This window comes from Mixophyes fleayi, chromosome 2 (genome assembly GCF_038048845.1).
Source record: "Mixophyes fleayi isolate aMixFle1 chromosome 2, aMixFle1.hap1, whole genome shotgun sequence".
Lineage (NCBI taxonomy): Eukaryota > Metazoa > Chordata > Amphibia > Anura > Limnodynastidae > Mixophyes > Mixophyes fleayi.
Window position 1 is genome coordinate 266,584,917 of NC_134403.1, and position 9,708 is coordinate 266,594,624.

The following is a 9,708-nucleotide window of genomic DNA, read 5'->3' on the forward strand; positions in this document are numbered from 1 at the left end:
AGTGGATAGTTCCCTCTATATTGCAACTCTACAGTTTCATGCTATGTACATAAAAATGAAGAGAAAAATAATGCAATTACAAATGTAACATATTCAAATATACATAGAAAACTGTGACTTCCTTAAAGTTTACTGTGCACGTAAACACCCATATACATATAAACCAGTTCCACCCTCATGAATCACCTCTATAAACAAAATAAATATGACAACATGTCATTGACCGTATCGTGTATATTGTTCACACGTCGAGTGTATAACAGTTCTTAAGAGAATAAAACAAATGATAGTGTAGTATGTCAAATTGTGGCTTAATGGGTGTAATTGTACTCACATTTATTCAAGATATGGAATACTTTTCAATCGGTAACCACACATTGTTCTCCAAGCACATTCTTGTATCTTGCATGATTTCTCTAATCTCTTTTCCTTCTTTCCAACACCCTTCAATAGTACCTTTCCAAGCTATAACCAGTAAGAGAAGGAAATAGCGGCTGCTCTAGTATATTGCTTCACAACTTTTATACATTTATTAAAAGCATATATATTGCATATATAAACACTGGCAAAAAATCCTCACACGTGAAATAAGTCCCCTAGGAGAAAATGAAGACCAGGGGGTAAATGTATTAATCTGCGATTCTAGCAAATCGACAATACTCGGCGACTTTGCTGGACAAATTTAAAATTGACAATGTGTTTAAAGGCAAGTTATTATCTTGGTGCACAAATAGAAAGAATATAATGACCTCAATTGTTGCTACAAAGTTTAGTATAGATCCCCATTATATAAAAAACAACTTTTTTTCAGAATTCATTAAAATGTCATCTTATTACTGTTAGGCTGTCTGGTCAGATAACGAACCTTCAGAACTGATAGGCAGAGGTCTTCACCTATAGCAGCCGCCTTTCCGTAGAGCTAGACGCACTCACAGGTACTGGGATGCCCCCAGGACTTAACTCCAATGCAGTGCAGGTTCGTTATACTAAACCGCAACGCCAGGCCAGGAGTAGATGACAGCAGATGGTCAGACGAAAGCCGAGATCAGGGGTCACTAGCAAGCAGGATGGTCCGATAACACGCCAAAGGTCAGGGCCACAAGCAATACAGTGGGGTCCAAGGTACGGGCAAATGGGTCAGGGTCACAGGCAAGGTCCAAGGTACAGGCAGGGGTCATACACAGTAATCAATCTGAAAGGTTTATCACCAAAGATAGCACAGGAGCAGGTTAGCTGACAGGGAAGACTGGACGCTATAACCGGCAGGGAGTCTAAGCCCTCCCTGCTTTATATACTGATACTGGCCAATTAGGGCTTAGCCCTGTAATGATTGTCAGGCCTCGTATAATTAATGATGCCCCTAATTAAATAGCCCACAGGCTACAGTATTTGCGCATGCGCCCGGCTGCAGTACTTGCCGGGGCACACCGCTCAGCACACTTGGCGTCCGGCCGTTGACTTGGCAACGGTCAGGCCCGAGTAACAGGAAATGACGTCCTGGTCGTCATGGAGGTGGCCGGGATGCTCGTAGTGGGCTCCTGACAATTACAGTCCAATATGTGGGTATCACTAAATTATTGCATGTAGTCTATTATAATATGTCTATTATAATATGTATACATAATATAGGAATAATCAGCATCAAGGTGATCTGTGAGTGTTAAATAAACAATAGCAATTATCTTCATTTAAGGAGGTTTCTCCTTCGTATGTGTATTCACCAGTTCTTAAGAATCGCCACTTTGAGCGATCTCTGACCTATCTCCACATATATTGGATGGTATTATAATACACTTTTCGGCTGTTCTTTTGCATTGTGTATATAAAATCACAGCTTGCATATATTTGTAATGTTCTTCACCCTTGGCAACTGACTGTATGTTGTTATATTTTCTATTGCATTATAAACAGTTACAGGACTGAAATGAACTGATATCCTCCACTTCTTTTACGTATTGCTAATTATTACAACTGTACCTTACAGTTAAACTGTTGCCTTGTGTTACCATAGACTTTATTTTGCAACCATCTCATACCTAATATTTAGATCAATGTTACACATTTATGAAGTCTCCTTTTAGGTATATTTTGATGTACCCATGGAATTACTATATGTTCTAATAAATTAGCTATCCCTTGTGGATACAGTTCCACACTCTAATCCTGCACTCTTATTTGTAAATTAGATCACTTGATTCACCTTTACATGTAAGCATTTTAACAAATAAGACATGAACCCCCTGCGTACACACTATGTAGCATTAGCATGCGAGTGCATTCATGTTATTGGGTACCTTTGAAAGTGTAAGTAGCCAGCTTATGTCTGTGCTTCAAATAAAAATTGTCACACGCACTCTTATGGGTCAGCCCGCCTGTCACCACTGCGAGCAGACAACAGCGGGTGGCTGGGTTGCCTAGCGTGTGATCCACATTATGGTAAAAGGGGTCTTTCTTGCCGTGCTAGCTATCTGCATCCTTGCTGTATTGTAGGGGTTCCAATACTTTGGGGTCTATTTATGACAGTGCGATCAGCCATAATCCCAGATAAAACAGCTGTTTTCTCTGGGGAATAACCATTGCAAAATTTATGAAGGGTCTTACACAGCAGAATTCAGAGATTTCTCCTGCATTAATCTATTTTTCATGGGTTATCCCAGTCCCCATAGAACTCTGTGCCAAGACTGCATTAAACCCATTGCAACCAATCAAGATATTTGTTTAATTGTCTGACTTTCACTTAAGAAAGCTAGCTGCTGATTGGTTACTATGGTTTTAATGAAGATTGCACTTTTAAACAATGTTAGTGTTAGGGCTGACAGTAAATATCATAAACTTGTAGAACAGGCAGGAGAGGTCTTCACCTATAGCAGCTGTCTTTCCCGTAGAGCTGGACGCGCTCACAGGTACTCAGAGGTCCCCAGGTCTTAATTCAGAGTAGTATAAGTTTCTAATATTACTGCAGCGCAGGCGAGGGCCTGATGGTAGAAGGTAGCGGAGTCCAGAAACAGGCAAAGTTCAGAGAGGCAACAGCAGAGAGAAGAGTGGAGTCCAGGCAAGGGTCAGGGCTGGCAGAAGGCAACGTATTCGGGAAACAGGCAGAGGTCAGGGTCACAGGCAATCCAACAAAGTCCAGTAAGCAAGCCAGGGGTCATACACAAAGAATCAATCCAAAATAGCACAGGAGCAGGAGAATGGAGCAGGTCAGCAACTAGAGGCAGAAATCTATAACCGGCAGTGAGCCTTCACTGCCTTAAATAGTGATGTGGCCCAATGAAAATGCATAGTGCCCAGCAGCCTTGTTCATGCTCCCTCCTTGCACTTCTTGTTAAACATATTTAACGTTTAATGGCCTGTATTGTTACCATCAGCTATTATAAATCAAAAGTTTATAAGAAAAAAAATAAAAAAAATAATAAGACCTCATGGACAAATGTATATAGATTAGTGGAGCAGAACCACTACTCTAAATAATGATTAGATGTGATTAGTCTGCTCTCATTGTGTGATTCTGCTATATACTGCAGTGGATTACCTTGACCTTCATTAAATATACTCCTATGGCCACAATTTATGGATGGACTTTATTTGAGGTGTTATATTTAAGAACACTTATTGCTGTAATTGAACAGTGCTAATTCTGAAAATGCTATAGTCAGAATATTGGTCCCTGCATGCTCACAAGCAACATTAGCTAAATCATTGTGAGACAAACAGGTGGGTTTATATTCTTTATCATATTAATTATCAAAATACCATACATGGTCTAGGATCACATAGCAAGGCCTGGTAGAAAGTCTACCATTTTAATCACCAATTCTCATTCTTTTTACTCTGCATGGTTTTAAATATTTCTCTTCAACCTTATAAACTGGACAAAAGAGAATACTTTTAAAGTATAAATAAAGGATTACGTTTTATTTTGTGCCATATTTTAAATCACTGAATGCTCCATATAGAACAATGATTTTTCCCCTTTAAAATTTCTGTATAAGCATTTCTAAATGTTCTGGATGCACCACCCGATTTATTTTACGACCCAGGTATCGGAACAATAAGATTATACTAGTAATCTGGGTTGTGATAACCTGGTGCGGTGATATTCCTTTGTTGTGTCTAATATTTAACATATTTTTTAAGTTTTCAGTGGAAATTTAAGTGGGTAGAAGCTATTGCTCTTTTCTGCCTGTGTTAGTCTATGTAAATGTGTAAGGGCTGGCACTACATGTATTGAAAACTAAAGACCTAAGCTTCCACAAAATGGGAGCTCTAATATGTTGGCGTGACACCAACAACTGTAAGCAAACCGAACACCCTACACTTGCGGAACAATACTATATGTACAAAATTACAAAAGATATAAGAAAATAACAACTGTATATGGTTATTTTATGTTCGTTTTGAAGTGGCTACAGGTCACCCCTAAAAGGAACCCCAGTATTGAAGGTGGCACTACTCAAATGTAGGCTTGTTGATTTTCTTATCTGCAGATAATTTTAAGTAAATGTGCTATTAAGGCTTGATATATCTACCAGTGCCAGGGCCTGTGCAGTATGGAGCTACCATAGACCAGAGGCAGATAGACTTGGTAGTTTCCCAAGATTAGATAGTGTGCAGCTTTTTTAATCGGTTCACATAAATAGATGGAATACCCCATATCTGGGACTCTACAGATTCCAAACAATGTACTGTGTACGGTATGAGAAGTCAACAATTAAGTAATCACATCTAGTAAAATGACAAAGGGCTCTATGGCATTGAAATTTTCCCAATATTGCTATGATTGCATGCGAGTAAATATTTTTTTTGTTTAACTGTTGGGTGTCATTTGCTGAGGTTGGGACATGCTAAATGAACTAATGGTTAATTGCTGCTGGAATAACATAGTTACCATAATTTAAGTGGCATACAGTGTGAAGCTCATGCTACTATATTTGCTTTGTGACAGGCAAGCTTTTGGGATGTGATCCCTTTTCTAAGGCTCAAAGTTTTGACATTTTTAAAAGATGGCCTGCCTGGTGTCATTGCTGTGGCTAAGATGGGAATGTCGTAGGTTGATGTTAAATGAGTGGAATAGGGGTTCCTGGGTCTTTCAATGCAGATGCTGGTGGAGATACCAGATGGCAAAGTCCTCATGACCAGGTAAGATAATCAGACAACAATTAAGGCCCGGAATCATCTTTGCAGTTTTTTAGGTCTCATACAAACCAGTCAATATCGGTAAATAAAGAAATAAAAATAAAGACAGCGCTGGATCTGATCAAGAAAAAACACACACGATGCTGAAAAGTAAGATACAATTATAACAATTTATTTAACGCACACAATATAGATATTTCAGTGTAAATTCTTCAAACAGTTATATCTCATGACAATAAAAATGCAAAACTGGGTCTTAAATAAAATAAAATAAAATCAGCATAAAATACCATGTGCCTTAATGAGATAGTTGTTAATATATCAACCAAATCAGCTATTATCAATAATATTAAGAGCTCATTAAAAAGTCGGTAAATCAGACAATACTAGAAAAGGATAAAGAACTAGACTCATCTAGACTTGCCACAGAAATTCAGTAACCGCATGTGATCTAAGTAACACAAGTATGCAAGTGAATGAAGTACATTACATGTAACATGAACTAGTCATTATAGAAATCTTAAAACAGCTGCTGGCAACCATACTTATCCTTCCCCATTTATCATAACTGAACCTCCTTCCTCTTCTAATTTTACAGGATGCTGCTGCTTATGTGCTTCAGTGCACTCGGGAGTAGCTGTGTTTTTCTTTAGCATCCTAATTGCTGCAGGATACAGAGTAAGGATCTTGTTCCCCATGCCCGGAGCAGCTGACGACATCAAGACCGCATGGGAGATCAGCAAAGGAGGAATAGAGATGGCAACAGCATTGATAATTGAATTGGATCCAGAAGCTGAACTGAGATAGTATATAGATCTTCTAACAACATGTTTTGGACACGAGATCTTTCGTCAATATACAGTCAAGTCAATAAATATTGGGACATCGACACAATTCTCATATTTTGGGCTCTATACACCACCACAATGGACTTGAAATGAAACAAACAAGATGTGCTTTAACTGCAGACTTTCAGCTTTAATTTGAGGGAATTTACATCTAAATCAGGTGAACAGTGTAGGAATTACAACGGTTTTTATATGTGCCTCCCACTTTTTAAGGGACCAAAAGTAATGGGACAAGCTAAAAAATCCTACATCAAACTTTTACTTTTTAATACTTTGTTGTAAATCCTATGCAGTCAATTACAGCCTGAAGTCTGGAACGTATAGACGTCACCAGACGCTGGGTTTCATCCCCGGTGATGCTCTGCATGGCCTCTACTGCAAATGTCTTCAGCTCCTGCTTGTTCTTGGGGCATTTTCCCTTCAGTTTTGTCTTCATCAAGTGAAATGCATGCTCAATTGGATTCAGGTCAGGTGATTGACTTGGCCATTGCATGACATTACACTTTTTAGCCTTAAAAAACTCTTTGGGCGCTTTTGCAGTATGCTTCGGGTCATTGTCCATCTGTACTGTGAAGCGCCGTCCAATGAGTTCTGAAGGATTTGACTGAATATGAGCAGATAATATTGCCCAAAACACTTCAGAATTCATCCTGCTGCTTTTGTCAGCAGTCACATCATCAATAAATACAAGGGAACCAGTTTCATTGGCAGCCATACATGCCCAAGCCATGACACTACCACCACCATGCTTCACTGATGAGGTGGTATGTTTTGGATCATGAGCAGTTCCTTTCCTTCTCCATACACTTCTCTTCCCATCACTCTAGTACAAGTTGATCTTTGTCTCATCTGTCCACAGTATGTTGTTCCAGAACTGTAATGGCTTTTATAGATGTTGTTTGCCAAACTCTAATCTGGTCTTCCTGTTTTTGTGGCTCACCAATGGTTTACATCTTTTGGTGAACCCTCTATATTCACTCTTGTGAAGTCTTCTCTTGATTGTTGACTTTGACACATATACACCTACCTCCTGGAGAGTGTTCTTGATTTGGCCAACTGTTGGAAGGGGTTTTTCTTCGACAGGGAAAAAATTCTTCTGTCATCCACCACAGTTGTTTCCCGTGGTCTTTCGGGTCTTTTGGTGTTGCTGAGTTCTCCGGTGCATTCTCTCTTTTTAAGAATGTTCCAAACACTTGATTTGGCCACACCTAATGTTTTTGCTATCTCTCTGATGGGTTTTGTTTGATTTTTCAGCCTAATGATGGCTTGCTTCACTGATAGTGACAGCTCTTTGGATCTCATATTGAGAGTCGACAGCCACAGATTCCAAATGCAAATGTCACACCTAGAATCAACTCCAGACCTTTTACCTGCTTAATTGATGATGAAATAACGAGGAAATAGCCCACACATTTCCATAAAATAGCTTTTGAGTCGATTGTCCCATTACTTTTGGTCCCTTAAAAAGTGGGAGGCACATATAGAAACCGTTGTAATTCCTACACTGTTCACCTGATTTAGATGTAAATTCCCTCAAATTAAAGCTGAAAGTCTGCAGTTAAAGCATATCTTGTTTTTTTCCATTTCAAATCCATTGTGGTGGTGTATAGAGCCCAAAATATGAGCATTGTGTCGATGTCCCAATATATATATATGAGTAGAGTAAATATTATTTGGTACTGTGCTAACACCCTCTACTCATAGGTTAATTACCTATGTGTTACGACAACTAGTGCGGCATAAACTTATAGAGCAGATATAGGAGGTCTTCACCTATAGCAGCCGCCTTTACCGTAGAGACTGGTTACGCTCACAGGTATTCAGATGCCCCCAGGCTTAAACTCTAAGTAGTATAAGTTTATACGGGTTCAGGTGATGGCACACGGAACAGCGGCGGACCAGCGATCTGCAGACTGGACGGAGCACCAGAGGAGGTGTCAGGAAACAGCACGGTCAGGGTCACAGGCAATGGTTCAGAGTCCAGGGACAGGCAACGGATCAGGATCACAGGCAAAGGTTCAGAATTGGTACACAGGCAGAGTTCAAGGGTCACAGGCAAAGGCTCAAATTCCAAGAGGCAAGGGGTCATACACAGATAGTCAATATCTAAGGTTCTTCACCAACACAGAACAGGAGCAGGCTACAGACTGGCAGACAGAACTATAACCAGCAGGGAGGCTAAGCCCTCCCTGCCTAATAAACAGGCACTAGTCAATGGGGGCAAAGAACAAATCAGCTCTAGGGCTGTCATAATGTAAAACACCTGAAGCGTAGCGCACGCGCCCGGCTGACCCTAATGCCGGGACGCGGCGCTACCAACTGCAGAGTCCCGACCGTTGCCTAGGCAACGGCCGGGACGAATACCGGAAGTGGCGTCCCGGTCGTCATAGCGATGGCCAGGACGCAGGTGAGTGAGTCGCGGCGGCTGGGCACCGCCGCGGCTCGGAACAGTACCCCCAAGAGCGTTCTGGGCCATAGCCCTTCCAGTGGACCAGAAAATGGGTTTGTCCCTGAACCCTCCTGGAGTCGAGAATCTTCTCCACAAAATATTCATGAGAAACATGCAATTTGACTGGTTGAGGTTTCGATGGTTATGAGTTTGAAATCTGGATGACGAGACAACAGGTTTCAAGCGGGAGCAGTGGAATGTATTAGGGATTCTTAACAAAGGTGGAAGCTTGAGCCTGAAAGCAACCGGGTTGACTTTCTTAATAATAGAGAAAGGTCCAATGAACCTAGGTCCCAATTTCTTGCATGGTTGTTTGATCCTAATATTACGGGTGGAGACCCATACTTCGTCTCCCACTTTAAAAGAGCATCTCCTGCGATGACGGTCTGCAAAAAATTTTGCTCGAGTGGAGGCCTGAAGCAGAGCGGAATGGACTTTCTTCCAAATAATTCTAAGAAGAGACATAGTGGGACGTATACCAGAGGAACCAGATGAATTGATCGCAGAAAGGGAATTAGACCTAGGATGAAAGCCAAAATTGCAATAAAATGGAGACATGCGGGTGGAAAAATGGCAGGAATTGTTGTAAGCAAATTCAGCCCATGGGAGTAACGAAGACCAGTTGCTATGGAATTTGGAAATGTATAGTCGAAGGAATTGTTCCAGAGACTGGTTGACTCTTTCAGTCTGACCGTTTAACTGTGGATGATAGGCAGATGATAGACTGATGTTGATGCCCAGGTGGTTGCAGAAGGATCTCCAAAATTGGCCAATGAATTGAGACCCGCGGTCCGAAACAATATCCTCTGGCAACCCGTGGAGAGGAAAGACATGGTGGAGGAACAATGATGCCAGGTTCTGGGCATTAGGTAGCCCTGCCAACGGAATAAAGTGGGTCATTTTGCTAAACCGATCGACCACCACCCAAATAGTACTATGACCAGAAGAGCAGGGCAGATCCACAATAAAATCCATTGAGAGATGTGACCAAGGCTTAGTTGGAGTTTACAAAGGCATGAGTTGACCCGAAGGACAATTCCTGGCAGACTTGTTCCTGACACAATCCCTGCAGGAGAGGACGAATTCTCTGACGTCCGGAGATAAGGTGGGCCACAAAACAGAACGCAGAAGAATTTCAGTGGTCTTGAAAATGCCTGGATGACCAGCACTTTTATTTTCATGGGCTTCAGACAACACAGCTTTTCTGAGGTGAATAGGCACAAACAACTTGCCCAACGGAGTCTCGGGAGGAGCAATTTTCTGAAACTGGCGGAG